The 25,986-nt window shown below is 47.0% G+C and overlaps 1 protein-coding gene across 5 annotated transcripts in view; it reads left to right on the top strand.

The window, feature by feature from the left end:
* Positions 1-25,986, top strand: part of Ncald (neurocalcin delta) — a 294,541-nt gene that overhangs the window by 200,330 nt on the left and 68,225 nt on the right. The window contains exon 1 of one of the 5 annotated variants that reach the window (XM_005072643.4): positions 6,535-6,684. The exons of 3 other annotated variants lie outside the window; for them this stretch is intronic. The gene's annotated coding sequence lies outside the window, so the exon portion shown is untranslated. Of the gene's footprint in view, positions 1-6,534; positions 6,685-20,749; positions 20,841-25,986 lie in introns of those variants that run through there. One more of the 5 variants, XM_013115317.3, reaches the window with a different exon arrangement.

Genomic DNA, 25,986 nt, shown 5'->3' with positions numbered 1-25,986 from the left:
CAAATATCTAACAAGCATTGCCATCGTAACAAACTGGAATGGTTTCAGTGTATAATCCTCTGTGTGTATACTCAGGGGTCACATTCCCCAACAATTTGTTAAGGATTTTTTCTATATTGTCCTTGACTTTGGCATCAGAATACCTCCACTTTTCTAAAATAGACTGAAGATTTCTTGTGCTGCTGTTGTTATTTTTTTTTCCGGGAGTAGACTGTGTACAATTAGGTGTCAGATTCTTTCTCCATTTCTTGAGAATTCCCCTGTAGTTCTTGAATTTTCTTTTGGAGGAAGTATAAAGTTATTTCAATTCTGTTAACAGTTTCTAGAACTGTTCAAATTATGGATTTCATGTTGGATACATTTTGGTGGTTCTCATCTCACAATAAATGAGTCTGTTTTCTCCCTAAATTATCAATTTTACAGATGTAGTGTCGGCCACAGTATATTTATAATAATAAAGACTCTGGAGTGGTTCCTCCCCCTTTCATGGCGATGGATCCTTGTCAACTTCATTGTTTTTAAATAAGCTGGATGGTTCTAAGTTTTGCTTCTTTTTTTCTGTTTCCAGTTATTTTTATTTCCGTTCTTCTATTACCATCCTCCTCCTGTGCTTAATATGTCTTGATCTTCTTTTCGAGTATGAAAGAACTTGTTCCGTAGTTATCTAACTTTAGCATTCTGCTTTGTCAGATTTTGTTTTAGAGGAGTTTGTTTTTGTTTTAATTGTGTTGGGGGGGGGGCGGGCGTTTGCCGTGTGAGTGCAGTGCCCCCAGAGGTCGGAGCTGGAGTTACAGGTGGTTGTGAGCCACCTTACTCGGGTACTGGGACCTGAACCTGGTTGTCTGTGGAAAGCGGTGTAACCTCTTGGATGCTGAGCCATCTCTCCAGACTCCCTGTCTCACTTCTATGTGCAGAACTCCCCCCCCCCCCGTGTTATCATTTATCTCCTTCTACATATGAAGTATGCTCGGGACCTTGTCTGACTACAGACAAGTGGCTTGTGGGTCTGTTTCTGCTGTCTGCTGTTTCCGTTATAGACCTCTGTCTCATCTAGGACATCCTTGGCTGCTCAGGGATTTTTTTAAATTAATTTGGAAATGGTGTGTGACAATTTTCAGAGGCCCTGGGTGGCGCCATCCTGTGTTGTAATAAAGAGAGGATTTGTGTGCTCTAGAAGGAAACGAGAATGCAGGAAATTACCTTTTTTAAGATGTCATGGTGATCTGAGGGGCGGACATTGGCCTCTGTAAGGTCCCATGTGTTTGTCTTCTACTGACTTGAGGATTTACTATTTTATGCATGGGAACTGAAAACTTAAGTCGCTTACCACGCTCAGGCCTATTGGAGGATCCAAAGCTCCCGTTTCGCCTCCTGGGTCGACCAGAACCCGGCAGAGTTCCTGTCTGCTTTGACTCCTCGTGTCCTTCCTTCTCATTTTCACGGGAGGTCGCTCGGGAGCCAGCAAATGCCAGCAGGGACGGACAGGTGCCTGCGTCCCTCCTCTTCGGTTCTGTTTCTCAGTTTCTGTCCCTTTAGTTTCTGAGCATTTTTAAAGCCCCACGTCACTTAAGAAATCCAATTCCTGGGGCCGGGAGATGGTTCAGTGGGTCAGAGCACTCAGGGCTCGTCCCCAGCACACGTGGAGAAAGCCAAAGCAGAGCTGCATGTGTATCCCAGTGATCGGCAGAGAAGGCGGGGGAGGAGGGGAAGTTGGCTAGGATCTGCCAGCCTAGCTGAAAATCGGAGCGTGCCAAGGTTCTGTGAGAGACCCTGCGTGAAGCAGTGAGCAGTAAAGGCGCCGCGTCTCCCTCTGGCCTCCCTGTGTCCACACGGTCACCTGCACCCACACACACTCATGTTCACACATTCATCCCACGCACGCGCACACACATACATACACACACGCGCACACTCACGCATGCATGTGTGCGAGCGTGCACCAACTATTTAAGGAGAAGACAGCAGATAATGTTGCCATGTCCTCGATGTCAGAAATCAAATATTTGTGACTCCTCAAAGCTCCTGTATTGAGCTCCTCACCCTGAGGATCTGTCTTTCTCCCCACTCCTTAAATAAATAAATAAATAAAAATAGGTGATGAGGAAGTCCTGTGCATATGTCAATAAAGCACTGTTGGCCAATAGGGAAGCAAGATAGGTGGGACTAGGAGTCAAAGAGGATTCTGGGAGAGAGAAACACAGGGAGTCATCATGTAGCTGCCATGGGGGTAAGAAGTCCGAACCCTTTCTCCAGTAAGAGAAATACTTAGATTAACAATTATGGAGTAAGTACTTAAGTCAGAGATAGCCAGTAAGAAATCAAGCAAATGGTCAACAGCTTCATAATTAATACAGCGTCCTGTGTGTTCATTTGGGACTGATGCGGCTCTTGAACCAGGCTGGCAGGAAGGCTGCACTCTATAAATAGGGACCTGGGTTGTAATTCATTTGGTACTGTGCTGTGTAGCTCACAGGAACCTGGGTTTGATCTCAGCACCATCAATCAATCAATCAATCAATCAATCATCAGTCAATCAATGTTGGGAACCGGAGAGATGGCTCAGTGGTTAGAGTACTTTCTGCTCTTGCAGGAGGGCCTGAGTTCAATTCCAAGCCCCAAGTTGTACAATTGACTGTAACCCTAGGAGGATTCAAACCCCATGTCTCTGACCTCTCCCATACTCAATGCACGCATTCACGGAGACACAAACCATATGCATAATTTTAAAAATAAAAGTACATCTAAAAATAAAACAACCCTAGTATGTAAAAATTTAAAAAAAAGAAAGAGCTTACTTTTGCCTAAAAATGTTTACTAATACATTTCTAAAAGTATATGAAGTTAGGCTACCTAGATATCAACGTGGGCCCTGATGTGCCCTAGGCAGGCAGGCAACTTGACCTATCCTTGACTTCTTTGGTTGTGAAATGTGGAAGACAGTACGTGCCTCACAGGGTTGCAGAGTGACTTAATGTGTATGCAGAATCTACAGACGTGTCCCACACATAGTGAACGCTCGATGCCAGTTAAAGTAAATTATTATCAGACATCAATAGCAGTAACTGTAAAGTACGTCAGCGTATTTCTTACTCGTGACTTAACTGGGATAAGATGGATTTACTGAGAACCATCCATCATTAGAAGATGTTGTGAGAACTCAACATTTTTGTCTTCTATTTTTTTTTTCCCTTCTGCCCCTTTGGGGGTTGGAGACGGCTCAGGGGAAGCCTCTCTCTTCTGTGGTAGGAGAAATAAAAAAGCATTCTGTCTTCCTATTACTCCACATTCTCTCCCTAATCCGTGAGTCATTCTGCCCTGAGTGAACCCTTGCTGTGTCTGGGCTCTGTCCTAACCACGGGCAGCATGACAAATAGGATCCTTACCCCGGAGGTCTTCATAGATGTATCAATGCTCGACTGCTCAGTGAGAACTGGTGAACACACTCTGAGCCCCATGTCCTGTGGCAGAGGTTGAAATTTTATGATCTGTTCCCTTTGTAATCTTCACAACAACCTTAGCATGTAGGCGCTGTGGCTTAGGGCAGGAACTTTGGTGACTTGCCCAAGGTCCAACCAAAAGAGATAAGATTTGCATCAGAGAGCTCCAAGGATAGGTACGAGCCTCCCACTAACATTAGGACAGTAGAGTCAGTGACATCGCTGCCTAGAAATAGTGATGGTTTTAGGGCTGATTAAAATTGTCTACTCACAGCCTAAAGCACCTGTTAGTTGAGGCATGCAAGCCTTGCTCAGTGATGTTTACTACATATTCCTGGCAAAGCAGTCAGACTAATAATAGCTGGACCCACCCTGCTTTCGGCAAGTAGAGATTTGGGGGGAAACCTGTGTTTGAGTCGCTGTTTTAAAACCAGGTGAATGGTTTCAAATGACCTGGCCTCCAGGAAACGAGGTCGTGGGAGAAGGCGCTGGTGTGACGCCTATGATGGTTCGAATCAATTAGCCAAATCGGTAGACTCCAAGGAGATCAACGTTATGGTTTTAACCTGGAGATGACTGCTAGCTTCCTTATTTGTAAGCAAATTCTCGATCCCATGTGGTTTACAGAGGAGACTGGATGACGGGGTTGGATGCATCCCATAGGACACAGGTCTTCACCCATTTTCTCGCGGTGAATATGGTTCGCTGGTTAGCTTAACCTGCCAGCAATTTAAACCCAAGTGGGTATGAGTGAAGCATACTTATAAAGTTGATAGGAAACTCAGAGTGCTAGATTTTGCCAATTCTTAAATGAACCCGTTCCAAGCGCTGGAATGTAAAGTTTCTAAGAACTCCTTGCTTCAGAGGGCATCACCTACTGGTGGGAGCCGACACTGCAGTCTTAACTCTCCTGATGTCAAACTGTACTAAAAGGAGAGACAATTGAGCAGCCATCATGGCTTCAGAGCCTGATCTAAGACAGGTCAGGCAGTCAGCGGGGAGAACTTGGGCCCCGGCCTACGCTGTCTCTACCGCCTTCGCTGTCTACCGCATCAGTGGGACCCACGCTTCTAAGCAGAAAACCAGAACTATAAACAGAACGCGAATTCGGGGGGATGAGAACCGTCGCTCACATCCGCTCTTTACGAGGCGTAGACACTGGCTTCAGCTGCTGTCACTCACAAACGTAGGCCCATCCCCAGCTGTCATCAGTCGGCATCAAAGGATCTTCCTCTATGGCTTGTGTCTACGTGTGCCAGGCTACCGCCCACGGAGTCAGAAGAAGCACTGCTCCGATAAAAAACCTTCTCCTCTTCACAGGGGCTAGCGTGGACATGATGACAACAGATGGACGGGGAGGCTTCTGTGGACACTGGGATCAGGGTTACTAGCCTTGTGAGAGGAGCAGTGGTTGCCTCCCTTCAAGAGGCATCATTCCATGACACAAGCATAATTTTGCCAGTTGGTCCCGAACTACTCATCTCTTGTGTGTGTGTGTGCATATGTCTGTGAGTGTATATGACTGTGCACACATGTATCTATGTGAGTATGTACTCATAGGTGTGTGCATGTGGGTGTGTGCACGTGTGTGTGCATGCCTGCGTCTGTAGTTTACGAATACGTGAGTGTGCATGTGTGTGAGCATGTGTATGTGTGCATGCGTGTGTATTTGTGAGTGTGTGTACATTTGTGTGCTCATGCACTCACATGGGTGTGCATCGCATTGCGTGTGCGTGTCTACGAGTGTATATGAGTGTGCAGGCATGCGTACATGTGCATGTGTATGCATAAATGTGCGCATGTATGTGCGCAGTGCTATGTGTATATGCTGTGGATGGCTGTGAGTGTGCATGTGTGTGAGCACGTGTATGTGTGCATGCATATGTATTTGTGAGTGTGTGTACGTGAGTGTGCTTGTGAGTATGCTTACTCATGCATGTGGGCACACGCTTGAGTACACACACATGTGCGTGTGCGCGCGTGCCCGCGTGTGTGTGTGTATGTGTGTGTGTAAGCCTTGTAACCCCGGCACATAAGGGTCTTTTTGGAACAACCTCCCCTCCTCCCCGTTTTGCTCCCTCGTCTTTTGAATGAGTCCACATTTTCTAAGTGGCTTTCTCATAGTTTCTCTGGGTGTCATTTAATTTTGTTTAATCGGCTTCCTGTTAATTAAGAACGAGAATTAACTGGGCCATGAGCATGTGCGCAGGGCTGGGGGTGAGCTAAAGTGGCCCTGGAGGAAATGAAGCCGTAATTTGGGAACAGGTGGGCCGGGCCTTTCTCTCCTCCGGTCTGGGTAATTCCAATGAACTTGGTGTCTGTGGGCTGCGGATGGATCCATTCACTCAACATGAAACTCCGAGAGCCACTCGTGGGCGGTGGGACTCGGTAACTGCAAAGGAGCTTTTACCTTTTTCTCATAATCACCGGGGCGTTCAGAGTTGTGCCGCTGCGGAAGTCTTCCAGCCTTCGCTTTCCCACAGGATCTTAGATGGTGTGTGCCTCGGATTTACCTTACCTGCTTTCTACGTCGCCTTTCCCGGGAAGTATCCGCCAGCTTTTACTAACACGCTGATGTGGATTTGCTTTTTAAGGATAGTTTTTCCTATCGTCCATACTCCTTTGGAAGCTGTTTTCCCCCCGGTTTATTTACAGGGTAATTTAACTCACCCAGAAAACCACACCGTGGGTGTTTTCGGTTTCTTCCCTTGAGTGGAGGGGGAGGGGCTTCCTGCTGGGATAGCCCGACCCCATGGGTCCCAGCAGCAGTATTTTCTAGCTGCTGGAGGAAGGACAGACAAGCTTTAACGACAAAAAGTTGCAGGCACCCGTGAGCCACAACTTCGAGGGCTGAGGTTATCAGGCGCTGTTCACGATGGCTTTGCACTCTGTGTGTACACACACACGAGCACACACACACACACACACCCCACACCCCACACACACAGATGCACACACACAAGCGCACACATCACTGACAGATGACCTATTGAAATAATTTCAGAGCCGGCCTGCGGTTGCTACGACAACCAATGCTCTCTTGGCTTTTATCTGGCCATGTGACAGGGACTTTGACGTCAGCCAGAGGCAGAGTCTGTGCCTGAGTCCGCACAGTCAAAGGCTTGTTAGAAGCCGGTGGATGCTGGACCTCGCTGCTGCTGCTGCTGCTGCTGCTGCCGTCGCTGCTGCTGTTGCTTCCCAGGGGCTGCGGGAGCATGGACTACTAAACCCCACACTTCTGCGTGAGGTAATCAGCTTGCTTTGTACACTGGAGTTACGTGGTTTTACAGCCCCACAGTGGTTTTTCCCTCCCCTCTTAACCTCCTACAACTTTGTCTTCGGGAGCTGTTACTGAAGGACCCAGCCAAAGAATGCGAAGCGGCTGCTAGCCACGGATTTTCAGGCAATGTCTGGAATTTGGTTAAATATGGATTAATGTTCCATGGAGTAGGTTAAAATGTAATCTCCTTGCGCAAGGCTTGCTAACATACATTATTTAGAGATTCGCGTTTTGCAGCCTGAGCCAGATTTGCTCCCTCGAATTCCAGGAATCCTCCTCGTTCTGTATTGTTCCGAGTCTAATAACTCCAGCCCTGCCTTGCAGGGTGCAGCTAACTTTTCCTTGTTGCAGTTAACTGGTTCTGCATCAGCCTCCAGCAGTTTGGAATTTGGTTTCTGTCTCATGTGCAGCCTGTGTAATTAGGAACAATGGGAGCAGTGAGAGAAGACTCTAGTCTCTGAAAGTTGTGATTCTCATCGTACAAAAGAGGCTTTTGGTACCCTGTAAGCAAGAGGGGAAACTGTCAACAGCTTCCTGTTTAGAGAAAAAGAATCTTCAGTGTGCCAAGGAAGTTGGGGTGGGACCTATACGTGCGTGTGCGGTTGTTTTGGGTGTTACTGCGAAAGGCTTGTTTTTCTGTGGTTCTCTGTGAAAACCCAGCAATGTAGAGGAAGGGCTAGGTGGCCTTTTCTAAGGAGTCCTGTAGGTTGGCTCTGATCCTTATTCTTAATTAAAATGCTTATCTAGAGAAGGAAACGGTAGCCTGGAACTAAATATTCATTGATGTGAGCTCTACCTAGACTGCAACAAAAATACAAAATGCTCACCAAAATTTTGCTCCCGGTCTTTGCGTGGGTAATTTGGCAACCGTGACTAGCAAGGATTCTCATTCCCTCTACTCCTCTGACATACTGTGTTCGGGGTTGGTGTGTGAGCATTGGTATGGTTCTGCTAGCTTCTTCCGTAGCTTGTGGTTTCAAGGAAACCTCTGGCTCTGAGGCAAGCAGAAGCCTAGATGTATAAACAGGATTCTAAATCTTACAGATTTAACAGACTCATATTTTAGAGCGCCACATGGGATAGAACCAGCATTTGAAGGTGCTAAGACAGGCTGGGCTCTACAGAACATGATGGCCGTGTGTTGATGGCATGTTAGTCAGATTTTAGTTCGGCGAAAGAATAAATTGTTTCTAACGTATATTCCCAGGTGCAGGATTTTAAGTTATACATTTTACACTTGTGGGTGAGAATTTCGAATAGCTCTTAGCTGTAGTGATAAGTGAGTAACTGCTTGTATCGATTATTTCCTAAGCAGCTCTCGGTGAGTGGACCTGTTTTGACCAGAGTTTCCATTAGGCTTGTCCACTGTCTAATATGCTTGTACGTGCCACGCACCTGCCATCATGTAACTCACCCTATGGTTCCAGTAACCCAGAGGCTACCCCTAGATCATGTCAGCTGGTGTGCGACATCTCATTTGAGCACGGCGAGGACCCGTCATTTAAGAAGCGCCATCTCTGACGGTAGACACTTGGCGCTTGACTTTGCTTGATCCAACTACAATATTGTAATTCTTTTTCCTGGTTCCCTCCCGGGGTTTTAGATTCACGAGAGGATTGTGTTTGAAACCCTTAGACCTGAGACTGGATTTCAATAACAGAAACACGAGAGAGAGAGAGGATGGGCGTTGGTGGCAACATGTCAGTGATAAAGTTGGGAAAACAGTCTCCTCGATGAAGAGAGGTGCTTTCAAGTCCACAGGTCCTTTTTTTATATAGCAAAATAAGGATAGTAGACTCATGAGAACCATTTGCCTGCAGCAATGAGATTGTGTGGCTTTCAGGGTCAAGTTGGTTTCAGCCTCAAAAGACGCCAGTGTGGAATGATTGGCTCTAGAAACCTGGCTGCTGCATTATTAAACTCTCTGTGTATAGTGTCAGGAAACTTAACTCTTTTGGTGCCATGAGCATTATCTTGGCAATTCTTGGTAAATCCTATGGACTCTTCTCAGAATGGTATGTGAAATGCATAAGACAGATCATGCCAGGTTGCAAAGGAAACCACTCTTCATTAAAATGTGTTTTTTTTTAAGAAGGGACTGTGCATTTTGAAAGAGAGTAGGGAGGGGGATATATGGAGGGGGTTGGAAGGAGGAAAAGGGAAGGAGAGAAATGAAGTTATTACACCCTCAAAAACTGAAAAATAAAATGTACCATTTCTTTAATTAGGATAGGATAGGCACTTTGATAGTATGTTATTAAATCATACAAACTGGCAGTAGGCACAACAGCTACCGCAGTTTTGAATTGGTACTATCCAGAAATGCCTTTTCCAGACTGAGCTAGTCTAACAACTGCAATAGGAAATGCAGATATCTGCCATTTCTCTTGGCGGCAACATCACAAGGTTTTTGGTTTGCAACCCACGTTTTAATGGAAGGGAATACTGAATTTCAGTGGAAATAAAGATGTCATGTTTTTAACCACCCAGATTTACGGGGTTCTTTTGAATTCTGTCTGCCCTAGACTTAACTAATAAGTAGGTCAAGGTGCCAAAAGGGCACAGTACCCCCTGGACAAAGTCCATAGCCTCAGTCTGGTTCCACAGCATCTGATTTTACTCTTGGAGCGTGAGAATCTCACAGTCCTGGTGCAGAGGGGGTTGGCACGGTCCCTCGGGTGCTGATCTCCACCCTCCCTCGCCATCCCAAGTGTCCGCCGCTTCTGTTACCCGAGCCGAGAAAGTCTTACCCGTCTAGGAATGGGTAATGAGGGAAACAGCGTCCACATGCTACGCAAGTCCAAACCAGGCACCATAGAGGGCCGCAGCCATCCACAGAGGCCTTTTACCCACACAGAGAAGGTGAATGATCGATCGGTGCTTACATGAAGGATGCTGGGTGTTATGTGAGTCCCCAGGGAAGAAGTCCTCTAGAGAAAGCACTTCATGCACCAACACGCGTCAAGCATAGAGCAAGCGTGAGAGATCTTACGCGACCTTCCAGCCTACAGCAAACCACACGTGTGCTCAAACCGACGCCCTGCAAAGCTATTTCCAGCCGCTTAAGACTGACTTGTCCGGAGTCTCTGGAATTTGTAGATGGCCAAAGGAGACTCTTCCCAGGGAAGCTGAACTGGACGCCTAGCATATCCAAGCTGAAGCAGGAGGTGTCAATGTCATTGTTTAGCTCAACACACCAGAAAAGCTCTCACCGCGCCCCCCCATCTATCTGAATGAGAAGAAAACAGTCTGAGCAACTGGAGGAGCCCGGCGCTCAGCCGGCTGCTGTCACAGCCCTGTGTTTAGAAAGTCCAAAGCCACCCTTTCAATGACGTCATCACCTACCACCCCGCTGTAAAAGAATGGAACTGTGACGTGTTTGCCCAAGCTGTTGTTTAAACCAAACCCAAATCCCTTGCATTTGGAATGGAGGCTGAGCCGTTTTTCTTCGAGTGGCCTCAGAGGGATTAGGAGACAGGATGTTGTTGAATAGTTCTTGCTCCTTGGATTAGGGGAGACACCTGCTTGGAGACTGAGGCTCTGTGGGAGCCTGTGGAGACACCCCTGCTGTCCTTGGCTTCTGAGGGTAGGTGTTGGAGATTTCAGGACAGAACGGAATGTGCCATTATTATTATTTTTTTTAAACGGACTCCTCTTTAAGTGGTGCCTTGTGGTGGAATGCCGATTAGAAACAGCATTACAAAATTTAGCGTTTCTTTTTTATTGTTTCCAGAAGGGAGGCCATAAAAGCTAGGACTCATTAAGACTTTTACACAGACACTGTATAATAAATATTTAAGTTCACTGGTACCACATTCTCCAAACCAAATCAGTAGCTCTGTTTTTGTCTCTGTGCTTAAATTTATGTTTTTGTAATATATGACTAACAGACGTCATTGCTGTCCTGCTGGAAAGGCTCGGTGCTTAAGGGCACAAGCTGCTCTTCCAGAGGACCTGGGCTCAGTCCCCAGAAACCATGTCAAACGGCTCACAACAGCTTGTAATTCCAGCTAGAGGAGATTTGACGCCCTCTTCTGGCCTCCATAGGCACCTGCATACAGGTGGCTTATACTCTCACACGGGCACAAATAATAATAATAATAAAAATAACAATAATAATAATAAATGTCCCATGTTAATCTCTGATGGGATATACTCATATCACAATAAAGTCCTATATTTGATTTGCAGGCAAGAAATCACTGGCCTCCACAGGCACCTGCATACAGGTGGCTTATACTCACACAGGCACAAATAATAATAATAATAATAATAATAATAATAATAATAATAATAAATTGTCCCTAGTTAATCTCTGATGGGATATACTCATATCACAATAAAGTCCTATATTTGATTTGCAGGCAAGAAATCACTAATCTACAAGATTTTCCAGTTGTCAACCTTGCCTAATGAGAGGCTTTTCACAGTTTCTGGCTTCTACGCAACAACTCCAGCGAAGCCAAGGCCTGTGAGCAGACGTTCTGGTTACTTTCCTTGTGGCTGTGACAAGAAATACCCAACAAAGGCAAATTAGCCGTGGGAGGGGTTGGTGTGAGTCTCAGGTTAAGGGGTGTGGCCCACCGTGGCAGGGACAGCACCGGCCAGACCACGAGGCAGCTGGTCACGGTACACCCGCGATCAGGAAGTTGACGAGGTGAATGGCGCTGACCGGCTTGCCTTCTCCTTTTGTATTGAGTTCAGGGCCCTGGGTCATGGAATGGCGACCCCCACAGGTAGAACGGGTTTCCTCACCTCAGGTGCCCAGTCTAGAAACTCCCTCCCAGATGTGCCCATAGCCTTCTCCCGGAGGTGACCCTGGACCCTGTCACACCGGCAATGAGTGTTAACCGCTATTACATTGAGGTGACATGTCTTAAGTGGTGGTTCTGAAATGTCTCTATTTCTGTTACTGTGTCCCTACCTACTGGAAATCAATGGCAAAGAGTCTGACTGTGCGCCGAGGGGACTGACTCCCACAGACGACAGTCCCTCTGCGGTGACCATATGTGCAGCTTCCTGAGGATACAGCGGCAGATAGCATTCCACAAAAGTGACGACGTCCTAACCCTTCCTGTGTCTTACCGTGTGGGTCGGCTGCACCAGGGCCAGAACCCCGGTGGCTTGATTTCACAGACTCTGGCTTCTTGACCGAACTTTTTATTCAAGCACTCAACCTGAGACACATCTAGTTAAGTGCTGAACACCTACTATGCGCCGGTGCTGGACTAGACCACCTACTGTGCGCCAGTATCGGACTGGACGTGAGATATGCTCTGTGGAACGAAGCGAGTCAGGTCCCTGCCATTGGGACGCCTACAGTCCGACTGGATAAGGAACCAGAAACATGTGTGTGCCAGCAGCCAGGACCCCTCCCCGACGGCCACCGCATTTACCGTGGTCAAGAGAGAAAGCCCCCACTAAACTGCATCAAAGCAGGGTAAGGAAGCCATGAAAAGTCTACTCTCGAATCAAACTTCCGAAGAGGCAGGGTGCTGAACAGCCACCCTCGTGGGTGAGCGATCCCTTCCCCCTCATGGGGTCAGAGATTTCTGCTGAGTATGTCAAGCCTGTCCCAGTGGACCAGAGGTTATCCGTCCCCTCATTCAGGAGATGAGTGACCAAGAGAATGGCTTCCTCTTATGCCAGTACTTGGGGTTATTCAAACGATAGGGGTCACTTTACAATGGCGCCCAGGTATCGCTCACGTTTTCTGTGTTTACCCAGCAAGAACGGGCTCTCCGCTTTGAGAAACAGACCCGTGTTCCGACGGTGTGATGCAACGCCGTCTGTCTTCACTCATTCACAAACCTGGTTTGAGAAAGAAAAAAAAAAAAGAATGCTGTTTCTCACTGTCACCCAGGGACGCGGGCTCTTCCCAAGTTGATCTGAGTATAAACCCTGTCTTTAGCACCTTCTTTTGGCTCCTTTTAACCAGTCATGGTTTTCATGTTTGGATAAGACTAATACCTACTCACGGGTTTTTAAGTCAACTTGCCTCCATAATAATTGGCAGATATTAACCACGGGGTTAGAGGACATGGTTCTCTGGTGTTACAACGTAGATAACTCTAAGGAAGCTATCAAGACTTCTAAGAACTTTCATAATAGCAATTTCCCCCTACAGCATCCCAGTTTTCTTTAATGAGGAAACAGAGATACAAAGAGCATATTAAATTCCCCCACTGTCACCAAAGTGTATAAGGAACCTCTAATATTTGCTTACAAAGTCTGGCCTCTTCATTCGCTAAGCAGCATTGCTCTTCCGGTTGGAATATGGCATTTCCCCCCCATAGTTGCTGTTACAGGTTGTGGCAGACTGTAATCTCCAAAAATGGTCACCAAAATTCTAACATTGTCAGTGTCCACCAAGAGGTGAAATCTGCTACACTACCCTTCCCATCTAAATGACTTTGTGATTGGCCCAGCTGAGAGACCATACGATGCTGCATGAATTTCAAGGGGAGATCATAAAAAGATACATTTTCCATTTTTTCCACAGCTCTCTTGTTCACCCCGTGTGCCGTACTCATCCCCAGAACCCAGCCTCCATGTGTGAAGACATACAGAGAGGCCATGTGTAGTTGTCCGCCAGTCAACACCCATCATTAACGGCCAAACCTATGGATGGGGGAGTCTGTAGACGACTCCAGTCCGCAGCTGTGGCTCTCTCCTCCCTCTCCTTCTGTCAGGTTGACCCCAGATATGTTATCCTTTCTGTACCCTTCCTCACAGTTTTCTCAGCCCCAAAACTTTGGGTTAATGTTTTTAGGTCGACAGAGTGAGTTCCATGTAGAAGATGCAATACTTTCAGGGAAGCCTCAGCGTTAGAAACACAAAGGTTAAAAGGCTTTTGCTTTCCTGTGAGTGTCTAAGCTGACCTAAAATAGTTCCCAAGGAAAAGGGTCTCTTAGTTACCAATCAGCTCACCAATGGTGACAGCTCAGTCAGAGGCGCTCACCATGCCAGCGTGAGGACCTGAGTTCAGATTCCCAGAATGCACTTGAGAACCCAGGCACAGCGCTACGCCTTCGTGGGTTAGGTGGAGTGGGACGGGAAAGGAGGCAGGCCAGTCCCTGGGGTCTCACTGGCCAGCCAGGCAGCTGAAACGGAGAGCTCTAGTTCTGAGTGAGAGACCTTGTCTCAAAAGCAAGAGGGAAAAGCAACAGAAGAAATCCTGACATCAGTTTCTGACCTCCATGTGTGCCTGTTGAGACACATGCACACCACATGTGCGCACGTGCACACACACATACACACAACATGCGTATACCACACGCGTGCACGTGCACACACGCTGCCATACATGTACTACAAACCCACATACACACACACATATACATACCACACGTGTATACATGCACACACACTGCCATACATGTACTACAAACCCACATACATACACATACACATACCACACACACCACACACATACACACACTGCCCGTGCATATACTATATGCCTGCATACACACATACATACACGTACAACATACACATAGCACACATACCACACATGTACACATACCACCCATACATATACTACATACCCACACACATATACATACACACATCACACACACAAACACATACACCACACACACTGCTCACGCATATACTACATATACACACATCTATGCTCATGCACATCACACACACACTACACACTACCCACTCATATACTACACACCCACATGCACACATACACATATACACACACTGACCACAATACGTTATATACCCACATGTACACACACACACACACACACACGCACGCACACACACGCACGCACACACACACTGCCCACACATACCCTACAAGCCCACAGGCACACACAGCACGATTAACACATGGTGCCTGTAAATTTCAAACAGCCGTCTGTATACCGTGCTGTGGGTTTACAGACAGTCAGCCGTACACCCCAGCGAAGCCCATCACAGCCTCTGCCCGCCATCCCTCCCCGTGGCTGTCGGTGTGCCTGGTGACATGTAAACGCCTGTGCTTTCTCCATTGTCCCGGTCTCCTGCCTTTCCCACACGCCACGCTCTATCTAATCCGCTGCCTGGCGTGCTATTGTTAGCCCTGCTGTCTCCTTGACACTGTCTTTTGGCCCATCCCCAGTGCTGCAGGGACTATTTCTCACTCTAATGGTAAAATTAGGGAAATCCCTTGGCGGGGTAATATTCACTCGGCCGCCCTTCCTCCTCTTACCCAAGCTGCCAAAATGGCAAATGTCTTGCTGGCTTGTGGCTTCTCATGCCAGGCAAGCAGAGCCCTGGAGTCCTCAGGAATGCTGTCCGTTTGCATTCCCGTGAAGGGGTGTCTGTGTGCGGAGAGATCGGTGCATACAAACCCCGCATCTGCTTAAACTGCACCCCTCCCCGGTGGTCTCCCATGTCCCCCTAAGTAGTGTTCATTCCTATATCCGTCCACCAGTTGTCAACACCGTACAGTGGGCACCTGTGAACACCGTCCTTCTGCCCGGAGGGCTGCTGAATGCCTTCCGTTTGCCCCTTAGTCTCTCTTGGAGAGACACTGGGCTGGTGGGGTCCCATCTTCACCAAGAGGCTGTTATCAGTCTGTAGCACGAGTTCTACCCATTTGGAATCAAGACAATGATTAGGAAGCCTAAAACCATGTAATTTGTAAGTCAAGCCCACAGAGAACCAAAGACGTTTCCATTTAAGCTGTGCTGATCACACAAGGCAATTGGGACACTAGCTGAGGCCAGAGGCACGGAGCAGGGATATGGATTTGCTAATGATGTCTTTCCTCTCACCTCATCCAGGTACGTTATTAAAAAAAAAAAGTCTGAATAGATAACTTAAGCATCTCTGTTTCTCCTCCGTGTCGCTCACAGGAAGTTTCTAACTTCTAAAACTAAAAACCAATGCATTTCCGTTTGGCCCCCTACTGCGTAAGTTTGTGAGTAGCACTCTTTCAAATTTAACTGGGTGGCGTTTGAAGATGGAACTCTGAAGTGTGGTTTTAAAGATATTAGTAAAGTCACCGTCATGTAAGTCCCCAAGCCAAGTGGAAACTTGAAGCTTTCATAAAATTTTGCATAAAGTCACAATGACTATATAACTATAACTATTATCCCTAATTAAAACCCTGGACCATTGCCTCACGTGGTTGGTGACTTGAATGGATGTCAATCGACTCATATACTGGAATGTTAGTTTCTCAGCTGGTGGACTATGGCCTTGTTGGGAGAGGTGTGTCACCGGGGTTGGGCTTTAAGGTTTCCAAAGCCCACATCGGTCTCAGTCTCAAGGGCTCTCTGCCTGCCGCCCTTGGATGTAGATGTAAGCTCTCAGCTACTGCTGCAGCGCCATGCCTGCCTGCCTGCCTGCCTGCCAGCGTGTCCTCCACTGTGACGGTCACGGACTGGCACTCTGAAACCGTAAGCCAGCCCCCAATTAAATGCCTCCTTCTATACGTTTCCCTGGTAATGACGTCTTCGCGGCAGTAGAACTATAACTAAGCCACCTCATTCCTCTGGATTGGACTTGATGCACCAATGAAAAATTCAGCGAAGTCTGAGTAGTAAACCTTTATACGTTTTTACGGTACCTGACCGTCTTCAATGCTGTCGCCGATACTGTGTTAGGCAGTGACGGGAACGTTCCTAGCCAGAATATGGCGTTCTTAAGAAAAGTGTCATGGCTCGTACATGGGGAAAAAGAAGTGTGTATAGCATATATAATGCAAAGCATAGCGGAAGACAAATCCCCGCGCAGCCCACAAACGCGCTTGCTAATTGTACTATTCAAGTGTGAGGTCAGCTGTCTGTATGGACAGCGGCTTAGCCAGCCACAGCATGATGGAGACACATGCCGTCACCCAGCATCCTAGCACGAGGGTAGCTGAATCGGCAGTGTTATTCCAGTGGTCAGCCACTTACTGTCTTAGGACAGTCGGAGACAGTCAGCCAGGGCCTTGCAAAATGTCACTGACCAAGGCTTCTGGGAAGATGAAAGCCTACAAGTGGGCGTGACTTTCTGCTCCTCCTGGCCAGGCCCTCTGCTCCTCCTGGCCAGCCAAGAAGGAGTGAGCTGGGAACCTTGCCAAGCTGGGAGCCCCCTATAAACTCACCCACCAGCAGGGGCTACAGATGGTCATGGACCCTCAGGGCCATTCTCTATCCAGAGACCTTGACCGAATTTAAGTGGAGGTTATAGTTTTCTTCAAGTGCTTCTTCCTGATCTATTCAGATGCTTTGCAGAACGGAAGCCACTTAAGAACAATGCAACCACAAGCCACTCTTTAAAAGAAGCTTCGGATCTGCTGGGACCCCCCCCCCACACACACACAGAATCCCGCACCTCAAGGCCAACCATCACTATAGAGAAGGAGGCCTTCTCCTCCCTTCATCCTCCAAGCAACCCACAAAGGGACGTCAGTGACCGACTGAGGTGGTGCCCGCCCCATCACCACCCAGCCAGGAAGTCACCGCTTACAGTCGCCAAGAGCACCAGCCTGACCGTGTTACTAGTTGGCTGAAAGATACTATAGCACATCACAAAGACAGTAGGCCTCGTGACATGCTGTGCCCAGATTTAAAATCATTAGGAACCATTTCCCCACTGGGGTAAAATCTACACGGCGGCTTTGCCACTGTAATAATAATTTTGGTTCCACAACTCACTGGTGTTAATACACTCACCTGTGTCACGAGTTTCTCACTCTCCATCTCCACAACTTTCCAGTCTTCCAAGGTGAAGCTTCAGACCCATTGCGGGAGTGGTTCTCAACCTTCCTATTGCTATAACCCTTTAATACAGTTCCTCATGTGGTGACCCCCAGACATAAAATTGTTTTTGCTGCTACTTCGCAGCTGTAATTTCGCTGCTGATATGAATTATACTATAAACACCTGGTATGCAGGATATCTGACCCGTGTGAAAGGGTCGTTCGACACCCCCCCAAAGGGGTTGAGAACCACTGTATTAAATGCCCCCCCAAAGGGGTTGAGAACCACTGTATTAAATGCCCCCCAAAGGGGTTGAGAACCACTGTATTAAATGCCCCCCAAAGGGGTTGAGAACCACTGTATTAAATGCCGACACCGGTCTCCTTCCCCACCAGTTTCTGGGTTATCCTTTTACTGTTTTTAAACTGGAACATTCCGAAGTAACCCTGCCTCCTATCTATTGCGTGTGTTCTTCGATTAATTAAGATCTGCATCGAAAGTCCTGACATGATTAGAACTGTTCTGAGGCCTTTGCAAGGTGGGGAAATTATATGATACTTCCTGACAAACGGATTTCAGACACACAACAGTGGTCTTATGTTCTTGATGCTGAAGGAGGAGACGGGGGGGGGATATAAAACAGTCGCCACTGTTTTCATTTTATTTTATTTTCAATTTGGGTGTGTGTGAGTGTGTGTGTGTATGTGAATGTGTGAATGTTTGTATGTATGAGAGTGTGTGAATGTGTGTGTGAGTATGTGTGAGAGTGTATGAATGTGTACATGTGTGTGTGAGCCTGTGTGTGAGTGTGTGTATGTGAATGTGTGAATGTTTGTATGTATGAGAGTGTGTGAATGTGTGTGTGAGTATGTGTGAGAGTGTATGAATGTGTACATGTGTGTGTGAGTGTGTGTGTATGTGTGTGTATGTGAATGTGTGAATGTTTGTATGTGTGAGAGTGTGTGAATGTGTACATGTGTGTGTGAGCCTGTGTGTGAGTGTGTGTATGTGAATGTGTGAATGTTTGTATGTATGAGAGTGTGTGAATGTGTGTGTGAGTATATGTGAGAGTGTATGAATGTGTACATGTGTGTGTGAGCCTGTGTGTGTGAGTGTGTGTGTATGTGAATGTGTGAATGTTTGTATGTGTGAGAGTGTGTGAATGTGTGTGTGAGTATGTGTGAGAGTGTATGAATGTGTACATGTGTGTGTGAGCCTGTGTGTGTGTATGTGAATGTGTGAATGTTTGTATGTGTGAGAGTGTGTGAATGTGTGTGTGAGTATGTGTGAGAGTGTATGAATGTGTACATGTGTGTGTGAGCCTGTGTGTGTGTATGTGAATGTGTGAATGTTTGTATGTGTGAGAGTGTGTGAATGTGTGTGAGTATGTGTGAGAGTGTATGAATGTGTACATGTGTGTGTGAGTGTGTGTGTATGTGAATGTGTGAATGTTTGTATGTATGAGAGTGTGTGAATGTGTGTGTGAGTATGTGTGAGAGTGTATGAATGTGTACATGTGTGTGTGAGTGTGTGTGTATGTGAATGTGTGAATGTTTGTATGTATGAGAGTGTGTGAATGTGTGTGTGAGTATGTGTGAGAGTGTATGAATGTGTACATGTGTGTGTGAGTGTGTGTGTATGTGAATGTGTGAATGTTTGTATGTGTGAGAGTGTATGAATGTGTACATGTGTGTGTGAGCCTGTGTGTATGTGTGCACACACATAAGAGGGCCAATTTGGAGTAGGTTCCCTCCTGCCCCATGGGTCCTAGGGGTGAAAGTCTGGCCATCGGGTTTGAGCAGTTAATGCTTTTAGCTGCCCAGATCACCCCAAGCCATTTCTGCAGCTCTGTGGATACCATCTCCATGAAGTCATTTATCTTGCCATCCTGAGTACCCAAAAGAAAAATCCTTGAGCCTGGAAAGTTGCCTGGCCCCAGTATGCTTCTCAAACAGTCTTTTATTGGTCTCTGTGATGGTGAGTTTTAACTTGACGCAACCTGGAGTCACCCGAGGAGACAGTCTCAGTGAGAGAGAGATTGTCTACATCAGGATTGTTGGGATTGTTGATGGCGGTGTCTATGGGAGATTTTCTTTTTTTTTTCTTTTTTTTTTTTTTTTTTTTTGGTTTTTCGAGACAGGGTTTCTCTGTGTTGTCTTGGAAGCTGTCCTGGAACTTACTTTGTAGACCAGGCTGGCCTCGAACTCACAGAGATCCACCTGCCTCTGCCTCCCGAGTGCTGGGATTAAAGGCGTGTGCCACCAACGCCCAGCTGAGATTTTCTTAAATATGTTAGTTGATGTGGGGAGATTCGGCCTAAGAGTGGGCAGCCCCTTTCCCTGGATTTGGGTCTACAGTGTTACAAAAGAGGGTGTGAGCTAAGCCAGGCATGCCTTCACGGGCTCCCTGGTCTTGACTCTGCATGGGACCAGCGGCTTCAAGTCCCTGCCTCGACATCCCCACAGTGATGGTCTATGGCTTGGAATTGTAAGCTGAATGACTCTTCTCCAACTTACTTTGTCAAAGTGTTTTATCATAGCAACAAGAAGGGAAACTAGGGCAGCCTTCAATTAATATTCATCTTAAGTAACAAAGATGAAATCAGTTTATGATTATGATAGAGTAGAACATTTGGAAAACAAAAAAATGTAAAAAAGTAATACCACTATAATATTCTGCTGCCTGAAAATAACTGCTACTAATGTTTTTAAGCGAAAACATTATACATTATTTCACTCTAGTAGAAGGAACAGAATTCTACAATGAAAGTGAGGATTTGGAGGTCAGATAACATCTCTAAATCAGGAAGTTTTTAAAAATTCTAATTAAAAGTTAAAAATTAAGCATTGAGAGAATACAGTTTGGTTTTAAAGGGGGACTTGTTTCTCATTAAGCATAGGCTTATATTTTTCAGTTGATTTCCCTGTCTCATGGAGACGAGAGGAAGACACGAATAATCAGATAAAAAACATCACTGGACAAGAAAACAAAAGCTAATCACATGTACAGGACTGTTCCGCTGGCCAAAAGGAGATTCAAAAAGGAAATAAAAGACTATTAAGGAGCATAGTCCATGGTATCACTTCCAGAAAGACCAGTAGACCGCCTGCTGAGAAGTCATCACCTCTGTGTGCATGCGTGTGTGCGCACACACACGCACGCACACACGCACGCACACTCGCAGGACTAGACCCACAGGGAATCCAGGGGAACTCAATGCAGCTCTTGAGCTTGTCTCTCCTTGGAGGCTCAGCTCCTGGGATTTGTGTATTCCATTATTGCTTAAGTGCCTGTTGTGCTTTCTATTTCTTACTGCTATCCATTTATTTTTCTAGCATTTCTCGTGATCATCTTTCACTTTTCCGGCTGTCCTGGAATGTCAAGTCTGCAGCATGTGTGACAGGCCCGGGTTCCTTTTGCTTCTTAGTAAGTTGGCCGTGATAAACTGAAGGCTCATTTAGGCAAGGAGTATAAAATCAGCATGTGCTTATGGTAGGATATTTGGGAAAGGCGTGTTTGTGGTGGGCTCCACACGGTTGTACTAGATCGATTAGAAAATTCACAAAAAATATCACTGTCAGTCTCCTTTGGCTTCAGGTGAACCACCGCTGTTTTGAGGTTGGAAACTATTTGTAGTTAATTTTACGTTAACGGGAGAAAAAGTGAGTCAAACTGGGGGTTTGAATCCCCGGCTAAAATCTTGTGTCTTGTTAAAAATTCTCTTTACTGAGCCTCCTGGATTGCTTTCAAATTCAGCCAGTCTGCTGGGATGTTTTTCCCATGGCCAATAGATTATTTCCATTGTCTCCAGGTACACCTTTCTCTTAGAACCATTTTCATTCTTGCTATGGTATATTTATTAGGGGTTTTTTATGGTAAAAGGACTATGGTCTTCAATTTCCCCTATAATTGAAAATATATTCAAGATAAATTTGTGCCATGAACATGTGGGCTTCGTTCCATTGTCCTCTAGCAGACTAGAAGGCAAAAGTTAGCTGCCGTTTTTGTTTTGATGCCTTTGGAGGTGGGTTTTTCTCACCTCTGTGGGCTTTTTGGATCTTCCTCATTCCTTGCTGAGCATCAATTTCACTAGAAAGGGTCCAGCTATGTCTTTTGCCTTTTGTTCGATTGGTTGGTTTGTTTTCGTCATTTCTCTTCAGGATTTTGAAATCCCAGTTGACTCGAGGTTTCTTTGGGAAAGCGTTCCTGCAGTGTCCTCTCCCTTGTTTCTCTCGTCTTCAACGCCCTCACTCTCTCCTCTGCATTCTTATTTTTGTCTCATATTTTCCTCACTCCTTTTTACACAAATACAAAGATTTCTCCCAGGTCTGTCCTTTGGGTCACAGATTCACTTTTGTGACATTTTATTGCGATTATCTAGCCTTTCCACTGCGTCTGGTTAGTTTGTTTTTATTTATCATTTTATATGTATATGTTTTCCCAAAACGTTTGTCTGTGCACCATGCCGATGCCTGATGCCCACAGAGGCCACAAGAAGCTGTCAGATGTCCTGGAACTAACTGCAGTTTCGGATGTCTGTGAGTCACCCTGTGGGTACTGGGAATCGAACCTGGGACCTCTGGAAGAGCAATCAGTGTCCTCAACCACTGAGCCGCAGCCCCATCCCCCCAGGTTCCCATTCCCTTACAGGCTTTGTTTTCCTTCAGTGGCTGCTAATGGTGTGACTGATGGAGGCGGCTGAGGGATTCCCTGGGTAGTTACGCAGGGATGTGTTCTGCTTCCTGTCAGGGACGCTGGAGCTGGGCACTGCTCATGGAAACAGACAAAGAGGTTCGTGACCGTCCCAACTGCCAACGTGATGGATGCTTTGTTTCTAGAGGTGAACTGCTTATGTGTGCCCTTCTGGGCAGTGTGGAGTAGGGGAGGAGAAGGCGGGGCCCAGCGTCCTGCAGAGCCCTTTTAAAAGCCACCTTTAATGTCCTTCTCCTTATAAATTTGGACTTCAGTTCCACGGGATTCCGTGGGGACGAGCAGCGCTCCCCTCCTTAGCTGCTCACCCTGAAACCTGTTTTATGCCCTGATTCTTATTGGCCTGACCCAACCACATCTGCGTGACGTTCCCCTTAAGTTCCCAGAAAAATCCTTAAAATGTATTTCTACCGTGGCAACCTTTCCTGGCACCCACCCTCTTCCTCGTGCGTTTCCCGGGAGACATAAGCACTTGGGTTTTGAACTGAGGTTCTATGAACATCCAGGATGGTTGGCCCGGGGCGTTGGTTCATGGCTGGCTTGGGGCCACGGCACACGTCTTACTTCCCACGGAGCTGTTCTTTCCTTCCCTGTTACAGACGACACTTTTAACCCTGGTATAATAACATGTACCAGCATATATCGTAAGCACACCATATATAATAAATGAGTCATTTTATAAGGTGAACGAACTGGAAAGACAATGGATGACAGGAGTCTAGCCCCAGGCTCTGAGTAGCTGCCCCAGCTAAGAGCTCCTGTCCTCCCAGCACGCCACGCAGGGTCACTTCTACGCCTCCGTTCTGTATAAGGCAGTTTTAAGACACACCCTCGTTATACCCGGATCACACAGCCGTACAGTTCCTCTGCTAACACAGGAAGTTCCCTGTGGTAAACATGGGGCCCCCACAGGGCTATGGAGAGGCGCAGAAGATAGACGAAAAGCTGCATGAAGGAACAAAGAAGTGAGGAAGCTCGATGTTGACCTTGTGTCGTCTTTCCTCGCTACAATGGCCCCTGGCATCCTTGGTGCTCTGTTGCTGGAGCTCCTGTCCCTCCAGGTCCCACTGCCCCCAAATAAACACACAAAGACTTACATTAATTATTAAACTGTTGGCCGATGGCTAGGCTTCTTATTGGCTAGCTCTGTCTAAATGATTAACTCATATCTAGAAATCTAAGTATTTCCACGTGGTCTTGTCTTACCGGAGAAGGGTTAGGACCTGTCACTCCTTCCTCCACTGCGTGGCGTCTCTTCGTGGTCTCTCTCTCTCTCTCTCTCTCTGCCTACCTTTCCCACCATTCTCCTCGTCTCCTAGCCCCGCCTATCTTGCTGCCTCTATTGGCCAAACAGTGTTTTATTCATCAACCAATAAGAGAAACGTATATACAGAAGGGCATGTCCCATCAGTAGTCCAGACTATCTTGCTGCCTCTATTGGCCAAAGTGTTTTCCCATCATTCTCCTCATCTCCTAGCCCCGCCTATCTTGCTGCCTCTATTGGCCAAACAGTGTTTTATTCATCAACCAATAAGAGAAACGTATATACAGAAGGGCATTCCCCCATCGGTAGTCCAGAGAGGCTTTGGAGAAGGATGTTCTAAGTACAAGAGATAATTTGTTCAAGGAACACAGGCAAGCTGGGCATGTTGTTGGGGGTGGGGGGAAAATGGAACTTGTTCACACAGAGCTGTCGATCACCACCTCTCCCAAACAAAGCCTCTCATTTCTGCCGTGCCGCCTCTGTGCCGAAAATCTGCCTTGCCCCCTCTGTGCCGAAAAGTTGTCCTGTTATCACCACCCCGGGAGCACATGTCTCAGTAGGACTACTGTCATTGCTTCAATTCTGTAGGCATCAGTAAAGCCTTCTCCTTGGATTAATATAATCATGATTTAAAGCCTATACCAGCCCTGTTTGCAAACTTCCATTAAAGGATATGCGTGTGGCATCAGTTATTGCGAGCCCTCTCTCCACAGGAGCGTTCCAAAGCCACGGGTAGATTGGAACGCTGCTTCCAAGCCATGCTTGGGCTCTGTTGCCTGCTGGGAACTAGCGGAGAGTGAAGGCCCAAAGGTGTGCCGCGCCGCTTACAGGATTGCCTCGCTTCCTTGCTCCGAAATTCTCTGCAGGGTTCTGAAAGTCCTCCCCAAGGTCTTTCCCTACAGTTTGCAGTAACTTCATTCAGAATAAAGCCTACTAGTTGACAGGCATGAGTGGATTCTCAATTCCCGGCTCATCAAAATGAATCTTAGTTTTGAGGTGGGTGTTATCCACAAAGTAGGTGCTCAATAAATATGTGTGCAGTAAGTTAAAAAAGACTCAGGGACAGAGTTAGTTTGCCTTTCCTGCAGTGGAGACAAGAGGCACTTTTTTCTAGGAGTTACTCAGATGGTGACGGGGATCTACTATGGATTACGTCATCACCTGCTCTCTCTCTGTAATCATCGTCACTCCCGCCACCTATTCCACAGGTCGGCTATCTTTTAGTTTTGAGGCTAATCTACTCTAGGATTTAGGAGGTCTCCACGGACGAGTAGGATCTTTTTATTTGCCCATGCGCAGGGTTGTCTGGGGTATGTTCTTTCCATCTTACCCACTCCAAGAGGCCATCTGTCACTTCCCAGCGTCTTAGGAATGGTGTTCTACAACCATCAACATTGTGAGGTTAGCTCTATGACACCAGAAAATGGGATGTTCCCAGTGCCGTGACTCAGACGCTGTCTTGGTGAAGGGCCCAGGCTAGCCTGATCAGAAAATGAGGTCTGGGGACCCCACGGTATAAAATCCCCAGCATCCAGGGGCGCCCTCCCAGCAGCCCTTGCGGCAGTCGGGGGTGAAGTCTTGAGGGAAGAACGATGCCCTAGGGGTGATATTGGCAGGGGCGCAGAGGCCCTCAAATTGCAGGGTTTCTGCTGAATCTGAACTCCTGGGTCAATGAGAAACACCAGCCTGAGCTGACCCTGAGTCCTTGGCTGGAATCTTCCCAGCACATCATCTATCGACAGGCCTCTCTCGGGGCTGGCGCCAGAATCTTATGGCATAGTTGAGAGGGTGCTGATGCCTGAGCTGAATTTGAAACTTTAGGACCAGAACCTATAGACGGGCGTGTGAGAGTCACCGCTTTCTGAAACGTCCTTGGTGACTTCATTCACACCAAGGACACCTGGAGGTCACTTCCCCATCTCAGATACAGACAGGTCACAGGCACCAGGAGCTTCAAAGCTCACAGCTGCTCTCTACACAGTGGGAGACAGGCCCTAGGCAATCCGCCTTAAGCATCCAGGGCATGCCTTGACTTTAGGAGAGGGTAGATTATGAAGTCGCAACTCCAGCACCAACCCAACATGGCGAACCAGGTAGATACATAGCACTGGTTCCAAAGCGATGTGCGGCCTGTCCAGACCACTGCAACCAAAATCAACTCTGAGCAAGTTCTCTCTTGCCAGCAGAGTCTTTGTGGATCCCTCAGTACAGATGGCCAAGGATCAGGGCTGCCAGACTTCCATATCTAGGCTCCTGAGTGGGCCACAAAGGGCAGGGAGCATTACTGTTTTCCTTAGAAAGTCTAGGAGAGCGCACAGTTTAGAGTAGATACACGGTGAGTCAGTGTTGAGTGACTGATCTGGAGGATGGTCATGCGGGAATGGAGGAGGGATTGTCTTAGTTGAGGTTTCCTATTGCTGCGAAAAGACACCATGACCATGGTAACTCCTATAGTGAAGAAGACATTTACTTGGGGTGGCTCACTCACAGTTTCAGGGGCTCAGTCCATTATGATCATGACAGGAAGCGTGGCAGCAGGCAGGCAGATGTGGTGTTAAGTAGAAGCCGAGAGGCCTGCATCTTGCAGGCAACAGGAAG

This window comes from Mesocricetus auratus, unplaced genomic scaffold (assembly GCF_017639785.1).
Source record: "Mesocricetus auratus isolate SY011 unplaced genomic scaffold, BCM_Maur_2.0 Super-Scaffold_100023, whole genome shotgun sequence".
In the NCBI taxonomy this organism is placed as follows: domain Eukaryota; kingdom Metazoa; phylum Chordata; class Mammalia; order Rodentia; family Cricetidae; genus Mesocricetus; species Mesocricetus auratus.
The sequence above is the reverse complement of the archived record's forward strand: the minus strand, read 5'-3'. Positions and strand labels throughout refer to the sequence as shown.